This window comes from Theropithecus gelada, chromosome 1 (genome assembly GCF_003255815.1).
Source record: "Theropithecus gelada isolate Dixy chromosome 1, Tgel_1.0, whole genome shotgun sequence".
NCBI classification, from domain to species: Eukaryota; Metazoa; Chordata; class Mammalia; order Primates; family Cercopithecidae; genus Theropithecus; species Theropithecus gelada.
The window spans coordinates 159131800-159142001 of NC_037668.1; positions in this window are offsets into that span (position 1 = coordinate 159131800).

The following is a 10202-nucleotide window of genomic DNA, read 5'->3' on the forward strand; positions in this document are numbered from 1 at the left end:
TAAAGGGACCGCAGCCTGCTGGGCGGGGCGGGGGCGGGGAGAGTCGGAGTGGCAGGAAGAACTACCCAAGGGAACCACCGACGGACCGAGGGGTAGGATCGGTGCGGGGTGACGTCTGCGCGAGTGTGGATTTGGGGGCGTCACCTGGAGCAGCTGCAGGATTCCGCAGAGGAGCGCCTCTGTACAGTACAGTTCAGAGGGCGCATTTCTGTGAGGGACCCTCGGCCTTCAGCCCTGCCTCTTTCCCTTGCCGATCACTTCCCCCAACACCAGGTCCACCCGCCACCCGCACCCTCACGCGCCCCGGGAGGGAGCAGGTCGGAGGGAAAGGCTTGGGAACTGGCTTGATGGGGGTCTCAGTAGGGCCCCTCCGTCTAGGCGTCCGCCCGCCACCCTCCCGCTGATCGTGCGGACAGAAAGGCAGCGCTCCTTGGCCCTTTCTGTCTCCGGCTTGTCGCCGCCCTCCGCCCCCTCTAGAGGCGAGCTCGACGCGGGTCGGGAATGCCCCGCTTGTGCTCCGGCAGCCGCGCGTTGTCCCGTGGCTGACCGCCGGATGCAGCCAGCGCAGCTGGGGCTGGCAGAGCTGTCCGCGTGCGACTTTCGCTCTGGTTGGATTTCCCCTCCCTTTGCAGCCCTGCCGGGTAGGGTATTCCTCTTTCCTGGAAGACTGGTGCGGGGGAGGTAGGGGGACTCGATGCAGAGAACGCTCCCGCGCCCCAAGGGTTGGGGGAGCTTTTCTTCCTTAGCCAACCCTCCGCTCCCTAGAGCTGCTCGAGTAACTACTATTTAGGGGATACCAGTTCCCCTAAATGCCCTACGTGGAACCTGGTATGGACGGCTCAGTCATGGGACCCAAAGAGAGATCTCCTTTCTCCCGGCACTTTCCCCAATGAAGGCTTGCTTCATGGACTCCTGTCTGGTTTAACGCTCTGCGGTCACCATCTTGAAAGTCTTACTTTTTGAACAAAGGGCCAGGCGTCTTCTTTTTGCACCGGTTCCCACAAATCATGTAGTTTTTCCTGACAGGCACCTTTGCCCATGGAAACAGGCCCATCTCGTGGATAAGGAGGACTCTTGGATCTCTGAACCTGGGCCTGGGCCCTCTCCAGCCCCAATTTTGTTAACTGCACACTGGGCTGGAGGTAGCGAGACGGGTGGGTGTTAACCTGACACTTTCCAGCTCCGTCATTATGACTCAGTGATCACAGCTTTCCTCTTAAAACACGGGTTCAGTTTGGTCTGTCTAGCGGTGGTCATTTTTTAGAAGAATAGTCTAAAATTCTTCTGGACCTGGTCTCTCCTTTCTCTTCCCAGGCCAGAGACCGGTCTCCCCCTAGTGCTTTGTAGGGGAATCTTCACTTTTGCTTTTTGTTTTTCCCTTGGAGGTAATTTTTAGGTAATTCCTAAGAATTCCAGAGTCCAGTGGCCAGGGAATTCCCAGTCAGCTTTAGTCCATGGCTTCTCCCTCATGGTAATCATAGTCCTCTGCCTCCCAAATCTGTAGCAGATGAGAGGTTCCTGGGGCTCTGGGGTTCACCAGAGGCCGGAGCTCACCCTATGAGGTGGTTTCTGAGGAATGACCCATGGGACAATCAACCCCACAGTGCTACCAAATAGAGGAGCTCCGAAGAGGGGTGTGAGCCACAGGCCACCCCCTCTGCCCCACCCCTCCTCTACCTTTCCTCTTCCCTCTCCTAACCTTGCTTTTGCTACATCAGTGGTTTTCAAACCTTGGTATGCATCACAGTCACCTGGAGGGCTTGTTAAGATTAGTGGGCTTCATCCCCAAAGTTTCAGAATCTATAGGTCTGGGGCTGGGGTTCGAGATGACTCATTTTTAGCAAGTTCCCAGGTGTTGATGCTATTGATCCAGGGACCCAACTTGGAAAACCATTGCTCTAGGTCTGAGGTGGTGATAAGAGAATGGGCTTCTCTGTTCCTTCTCCCCAGGACAAGTGTACTTCAGCGGACATGACAGAGAAAAGCCCAATAGGGGCTATTCCTGAATACTTTCTGCTGAAGGTGTAAAAGGGAAAATACAATTTGCCCTTGTGGTGTCTTATTTTCATCTCCTACTTTTTCTGCAAGCAGTTCTCTTGGGGTTGTTGCAGAAATCTGTATTCCATATAAACATTTGCTGTGTCCACACCCTGTTGCCCATCTCCACACACTTAAGACTCCTTCCCTTCCAGGATTACAGTGAGTGGGTGAGGTCCTGGGCATGGACCCAGCTTGAGCTCTGAGTGACAGCCTGTTGGGGCAAGAAGCAGCAGGGATCTGACAACAAGTGCATCCCTGGAAGATCGGCTTTGAAATGCCATTTGTGAAATAATTGCTAACAGTCTCCATCTCTGTCCTTCCCTGCAGCCTCAAAGCATGGTTTGGGCATCCCAGCCTAGATTTCCTGGATAGAGAGACTCATGGGGAGGGGCATTATCTCTGGCCATGGGAAACTGAGGACTGTCTGAAACCATCAGGCATAAAGCTCTTCCCCAGTTGTCTGGGCTGTACAGAAAAATGCTCTAGTTTTTGTTTTCCTCCTGCAGCTCTGATTTGGTGGAGTGGCAGGGGCTGCTCTTAGCATGAATGCGGGAGGAGATAGTGCAGGGCCAGAGCCCTACATTTGGCTTCTTGGATGGGAACGGAGATGAAAATGGAGATATTAATCATATAACTCCATGTAACCAATCCAAAAAGTTTATCATAAAGTTTATCTTAAAGTTCATCTCCCTGAGCCAAGAAATTAGAGTTGGGGCGGGTAGTTGCCCTCCTCAACCTCAACATGAGGCTCCCTGGCTGGGGCATGTCTCCTCTGATGCCAGTTTTCCCAGCCCAGTCCCCTTCTTCCCTGAAATAGCATCCCCCCACCACCCACAACACACACATAGACTTCTTTCTTGTTCACACACACACACACACACACCCCCCACATGAATAGCAACTTATTCCTTCTTCTCCAGAGAAGAAGTGCTAAAGAAACTCTAGTCTCATTATAAGGTCAGGACATTGCTGGAGTAGTGTCGGATGCCCGGACTTTAACATTTTTTGGATCTGTCTAGTCATTCAGGCTACAAGGGTGAGACCACAGCATCTGCTGAAACACCTCCCTTGGGAGCTTTTCCCCCTTGTTAGTAGATCCTCTTGGCTCAGACCCATTGACTTTTTTCTGTTTGTGACTCACTCCCAGCAGAGTGGGTGTGCTGCTTTTATTTTTGACCAAGGGGAAGGATTATGACAGTGAGGTTAGAGTGTGTGGTCAGGGTGTGAGATCACTTCAGAGGTGGTCCCGGAGCGTGCTGGTTTTCCCATTGAGTGAGTTGTTTTACCACCGTCCCCCAGTCTCCCTCCCCAAGTCCCCTAGTAAGAAGGAAAATGGAAGGACAGAACATGGCCTGACTTCCTGAAAGGGACGTTTTTTGGTTTTGTTTGACTTTGAGGCGTTTGAAGTCACCTGAAATCCCCGAAGCTTTCAGGGAACTCCCAGGGATTCTGACAGTTGCACAACTGTCTACATGGAATCGCTGTAAGAGTCAGGACAAGTTAGGTTATGCTGTAGTAATAAGCTCCACCGCTCAGTGCCCTGAAATAACAGACTCCTTTCTCACTCACGTTACATGCCTTTTGCAGGCTGGCATGGGCTCTCTTCTCATCAGACTCACCATGTCTAATTTTGCCAATCACTGTGCCAAAGGGAAACTGAGAGAGCCTGGACGATCCCACACCAGCATTTAAAAGCTCCAGTCACTTTCACTCACAGCTTATTGACCAGAACTAGTCATATGAACCCATCCTACAAACAGGAGCAGATTTACAAGTCTACCTTGTGCTCAGAAGGGGAAAGAGCTGGAAATAGTTGGCAGTCAGCACTAATGACCAGTGCAGTCTTCAAGGGCATAGAGCAGTTATTCATTCATTTAATGAGTAATTCTCTGATATCCACTATGTATCAAGCACTGTTCTAAGCATTAAAGGTACAACAGTGAAACGGATATGTTCATGAAGCTTACATTTAATGAAAGAGCCAGACAATAAACAAACACAAGAGTAATATGATGTCAGGTTGTAAGTACTTTGATAAAAATCCAGCACATTAAGGGGATGAAGGTGATAGAGGCTACTCTATTTGAGTAGTCAAGAAAGACCTTTCTGGGGAGCAGACATTTAAACAGACCTGAACGAAGCAAGCCCTTTGTCTATCTGGGCAAGAATGTACCAGACTAAGAGAACAACAGGCACAACAGCCTCAAAAACTTTTCAAGCTTTATGAACCTGAGTTTGTTCAAAATGCATATTCTTGGACCCGACCCTCTGATTCCTTATGTCTGGATTTTGGCCTGGATTTTGCAAGAAACTTTGATTCATATGGCTCACAGACCACACTTTGAAAATGGGGTTACAGCAGTGAATGGTTAAAATTGTGTGACCCCCTCCACAGACATTTGGAAAAAAATGCCGTTATCTTGATTAACGACGAAACACAGGTCTCCAGTGCTGCTTCCTTTCCTTCTTGGGCAGCGTGTTGCATACAGAGCCCAGCTTTCCCAGGAAGTGAGTGCTGCCTGCAACGTGTGATGGGGGTCAGTCATATTTTACATTACGACACTGAGAGCAGGGACCATGACAAAATGTTTTGGAGGATCAAAATTGTGTTTGTGAAAGAAATCCCTTGTAAAGTGCCATATGTTACATGTATTTGCTCAAGAAACATACATTGAGCGTCTATTATGTGGCAGGCACTTTTGGCTTGAATGACTTCATCTTCATGGCAACTCCGTGAAATAGCTGTAATTCCTATTTTACAGATGAGAAAATCAAGGCTCAGAGAAGTCATGTGACTGGCCCAAACAGGTATCACAGTCTGGACTCATATCCACTCAGGTCCATGAATTTGTCTTTGTCCTGCCCAGCTGGCGTGGTAGAAAGGGCAGGGCTCAGAATCTCTGATCACGCTTTGTAGGTGCAGTTTGAAGGATCAGCAAAATCTTTTCCCAGTTTCCTCTCCCTGTGGAAACCCCGCTCCACTCCAAGGGTCTAGTCCAAACGCCAGGTCCTCCAGAGCCTTCTCAGAGTCACCCAGACCTCACTCATGGCTCCTTCCCTGGGATCTCACAAGAAGCCCATTGTACCTCTGACGTTCAGAATATCCTAACATGAGTCGCAGCTCAGTTTGCACATGCTTGCCTCCCTTACTTGGGTCTTGTGGTCTTTCTGATCCCACCGTGCAGGGCTAACTGGAGATGCTCATTAACCTGTACCTATCCCAGGATTTTTTTTCTTAAATTTCCAGGATTTTTCTTAAATTTCCAGGATTCTTAAATTTCCAGGATTTCCAGGATTTCTTAAATTTCCAGGATTTTTTTCTCTTCAAGCCATGCCCCCTGCACCCAGAGATGGAGAGATGGAGGAATCGTTTGGTTTGGGGAGCATGGAAGGTCCCCGAGGACCTGCTGGGGCAGGGTAGAAGTTGGAGTAGTATTGGGAGCTCCATTTAAGACTCATGTACCTCCTCCAAGATGCTGGTCACTGGGTGAATTTCCTGCCTCCAGATGTTTGTAGCTGGCCAGGGCTGAGGGCTGGTGGGGCACCATCTCCACTCTTGGTGGAATGGGCTTTCTGTGTGTCACCAAACTCCAGTGCTCCCAAGGGGATCTCCTAGGTCCTTGACAGTACTTGGGGACAAGAAGGGCAGATCAAGGTGGGGACGAAAGCAGGGAGGGATACGAGGGCTCCTGGAAAGGTGTCATCATATAGAGTGGGGGCAGGTGGGGCTTGTTTTCCACCAGTTTTAGTGGCACCTCCTCCATCCATCTCAATTATGAAAATTTTCCATCCTGAACTGCTCTGCCAGGCTTATGATAAGACTGGTGTGTGTGTGTACGTGTGTGTGTGTGTGTGTGTGTGTGTGTGTTTTCTTTCTGCATTGGAAAAACTCAGATATTCCAGGCAGATTTGTCAGCAATTTTTTTTCCTCAGCCAGAGGGAAAGCTCCAAGCCATAGCCACTTGCATTCCAGCACTAAGCCAACTTGGCCCACTGTGGTGGTAGGAAGTCGTGGACTGGGTTACAACAGACCAGCGAGAGCAGGGTGGCCTGGGTGACCTCACAGGCTCTCCCTGCCCCACCCCGGCCCCCACCTGTCTCCTCCTCTGTGCTCTGTGTCTCCCTGTCTTGCCTCTCCTTTCTGCTCCCTCTCCCCGTGCCCTGCTCATCCTCTCTCCCTCTCCCTCTCCATCCGTCTTAATCTCCCCCTCCCTCTCTCCTTTCTCACTCCCACCTCTTATCTCACCCCTCCTCCTCTGTCTCTGGTGAAGAATGAAGAGAAGGGCACCACACTGCTCCAGCGGCAGTCATTCTGAGCTCCCAAGGAACAGAAACTGAAGCTATTTCAGGTCAGCCTGGCTCATTCCTTAACACTTCCCATCGGGGTTGCCTGATTAAGGATCCTTTGTGAGATGGGGGAAAAGAAGCCAGAACTCCACCCTTTAAAAAATCATCGAAGCATGGTTGGGCCTGGTGACTCACACCTGTCACCCCAGCACTTTGGGAGGCCAAGGCGGGCAGATCACCTGAGGTCAGAAGTCTGAGAGCAGCCTGGCCAAACATGGCGAAAACCCTATCTCTACTAAAAATACAAAAATTAGCCAGGCATGGTAGCGGGCACCTGTAGACCCAGCTACTAGGGAGGTTGAGTCAGGAGAATGGCTGGAACCTGGGAGGTGGTTGCAGTGAGCCGAGATTGCACCACTGCACTCCAGCCTGGGGGATAGAGTGACATTCTGTCTCAAATAAATAAATAAATAAATAAATAAATAATAAATAAATAAAACAGGCTGAGCGCGGTGGCTCACACCTGTAATCCCAGCACTTTCGGAGGCTGAGGCGCGCTGATCACGAGATCGGGAGATTGAAACCATCCTGGCCAACGCGATGAAACCCTGTCTCTACTAAAAATACAAAAATTAGCTGGGTGTGGTGGCACGTGCCTGTAATACCAGCTACTTGGGAGGCTGAGGCAGGAGAATTACTTAAACTAGGAAGTTGGAGTTTGCAGTGAGCCAAGATTGCGCCACTGCACTCCAGCTGGGTGACAGAGCAAGACTCTGTCCTAAATAAATATATAAACATAAATTTTAAAAAATCAGCGAAGCAGTTTGGAAATGAACCCAAAATGACCAGTTGCAGCAATCCTTTGAGGATAGTGAAGCAAAGCGGCTCCGTGAAAGCAAACTGTGGTTCCAGTAGGAGGGTGGCCTAGCCATGGTTGAGATCCATCCTGTCCTTAGACTGGCTGCCCTGGCCTCAGCTCTCAGGGCGGGTATGGGATGGGGTGCCTGGTCCAGTGTACCATGCACTGCCAATTGGCCTCTGTTGGACCATTCACATGCCCTCTGCGGGATCTTTGTAAACTCTGCCTCAGCGTTCTCAAACCTGAGCTGGTGTGAGAATTACCAGGGAAGCTCATCAATAATACAGATTCCTGGGCCACACCCTTACCGATTGGATTCAGGAGCTGAGTGGGGTCCCAAAATATGTGTTTTGAAACCAGGACAGCAGTCTCAAGAGAGGAAACTGTGTGGATTCTGGGAGAGAAATAGAGATGTGGCCCTGCAGTACCATGCCCTCCAGAGCTGACTGTACTTCCAGCCTGGGTACCTGGGACAGGCCCCCTCATCCTTCCAGTTAGGCCCCCTTTTAGCTTGGGTCAGCCTGTTTTAAGAGTCTGCTAGCCATGAATCTGAATGCCACATGGAATCTTCCCAGATATCTGTGACCGATCTGAGCCCCCGACTCAGCCCATCTGAGACAAGACCTTCTGTTTCCTCTACCTACCCTGTGCAGGGGCTCATAGCTGAATGAGGTGGGGAGGGGATGAGGAAGGTGAGCAGAGTATGCAGAAAACTATTGTGTTAATAATATTGTGTTTTGGGCCGGTGCAGTGGCTCACGCCTGTAATCCTAGCCCTTTGGGAGGCCGAGATGGGTGGATCACCTGAGATCGGGAGTTTGAGACCAGCCTGACCAACATAGAGAAACCCCGTCTCTACCAAAAATACAAAATTAGCTGGGCATGGTGGCACACTCCTGTAATCCCAGCCACTCAGGAGGCTGAGGCAGGAGAATAGCTTGAACCTGGGAGGCGGAGGTTGCGGTGAGCTGAGATCGTGCCATTGCACTCCAGCCTGGCAACAACAGCGAAACTCCGTCTCAAAAAATAATAATATTAATAACATTGTGTTTTAGGCACTTTATGCACATAGCTAATCTATTCCTACCCATAACTTTCCACTCACCGCACGGGCACCAGAGAGTAGTATCTTTAAAATACCAGTTGGACTGGACCTAAAACCTGTCTGTGGTCTCTGGGGTAAAGCCCAAGTTCCTCAGTGTGGCCTGCAAGGACCTTTTGGACTGGCTCCTCCCTTTCCACAATACCAGCTTCCAAATTCAACCTACTCTCCAGTCATACAGAAATACTTGTAGCTCTTCCCATGCCTGTGCTGCTGCAGCTCCCACGGCCAGGAGTGCCTCCCACGCCTTCTTTGCTAGGTATCACCTGTTCACCTGCTAAGACTCCTCTTTGGAGTCACCTGCTCTCAAAGTCATTCCCTGACACTTAGGAGGGTTCCCAGCCTGACCTAAGCACCCTCCCTTGTGAAGATGCTGACTCAGGACCACACTGGAGATTTGCATTCCTAGTGCAGCACCTCCTCTGTGATGGGAAGCTATCTGTGGCATGCCTGTCTTCCCCCACAGAGGTGAGCTCCCTATGAGCCAGAAAGGTGGCTTAGTCACCTCTGTAGTTCCAGCATCCCATGGGCCTGGTGCATTGTGAGGGCTTAGTTCTCGTCTGGTGAACTGAATGGGCTCTTTTCATTTTAAGTGTTATGTTAGGAATCACTGCAGAGAATGGAGAGGTACATTAAAGAGGTCTTCAGACACCTGAGGATCTTTTGGGTTGTTCTGGGTCTTGGTCCAGTTCCTCGTTTTCTACTGAGATGGAATCAGCAGCTCTGCAGAACCTCAGATCCGGGGAGGCACTGATGTCAGCAGCTCTGCCTGGCATAGAAACGAACTGAAGCTGCTGGGTGTGGTGGCTCATGCCTGTAATCCTAACACTTTGGGAGGCCAAGGAAGGAGGGTTGCTTGAGCTCAAGAGTTCAAGATCAGCTTGTGCAACATAGTGAGACCTCATCTCTACAAAAAATACAAAATTAGCTGGGTGTGGCAGTGCACGCCTGTAGTCCCAGCTACTTGGGAGGCTGAGGCGGGAGGATTGCTTGGTCCTACAGTGAGTAGTAGTGGTGATCGCTTGATCACTACAGTGAGTCAAGGCTGTAGTGAGCCAAGATTGTACCATTCCACTGCAATCTGGGCAACAGAGCAAAACCTTGCCCAAAAAAAAAAGACAAACAAACTGAACTGAAGCCTTTGAGTGAGTGTCCACCACATCTCATGGGCTTTGCTCATGAGATCATAGAGCCTGGATCATATCATCTCCCAAAAATCTGCATTTGGCGTTCAGGGATCCCCTGGCTCTTCACTGAGCTCCACCAAGCACATGGGGTCCAGAGCAGCTGCTGCCAGGGAAAACCCATTGTGGGACTTCCCTGAAGGGTCACTCATGGGCTGGAAGTGTTGGCCAGAAATTCAGGCCAGGAGAGTGGGCGAGAGGTGGTCTAGTACCCAGAAACATCGAGGCAGCAGCTGGTCTCTGAGGCCCCAGGACTTGAACCCCTGGGCTTAAGTGACTCCATGGGCTTGAGGCCCAAATAGCAAACACAAAGCCAGTTGGGCCTGATGCAAGGAAACAACCTCCAGCCACCTTCCCCCGGGCCTTTAGAATGCTGGTCTTTCCACAGAGAAGGAGCACAAAGGACAGCAGCCTCCAGGACTCACCCTTCCCCACTTCTGGCCCTGCCAGGTCAGTAGAGTGGCCTCAGGATGTGGGGGCTCCCATGAAGATGGGCAGGAAGGATCTCTGGGGTCATTTCCAGTCAAGCATAATGTGTCTTCATGCCTTAAAGCACAGTGGGGCTTCCCACTCATCTCTCTCTCCTACTGGGGCTACCTTACTGCGTTTCCCCTTCCCCTTCCTTCACCCACCCAGGTAGGTGGGTAGTCCAGCTCTGGTTTATGGGAGGGCTGGAGGTAAATTTGCAAGCAGTTTGCAAAAGTCAGAATGCCTTGCCCAGGCACCACTCT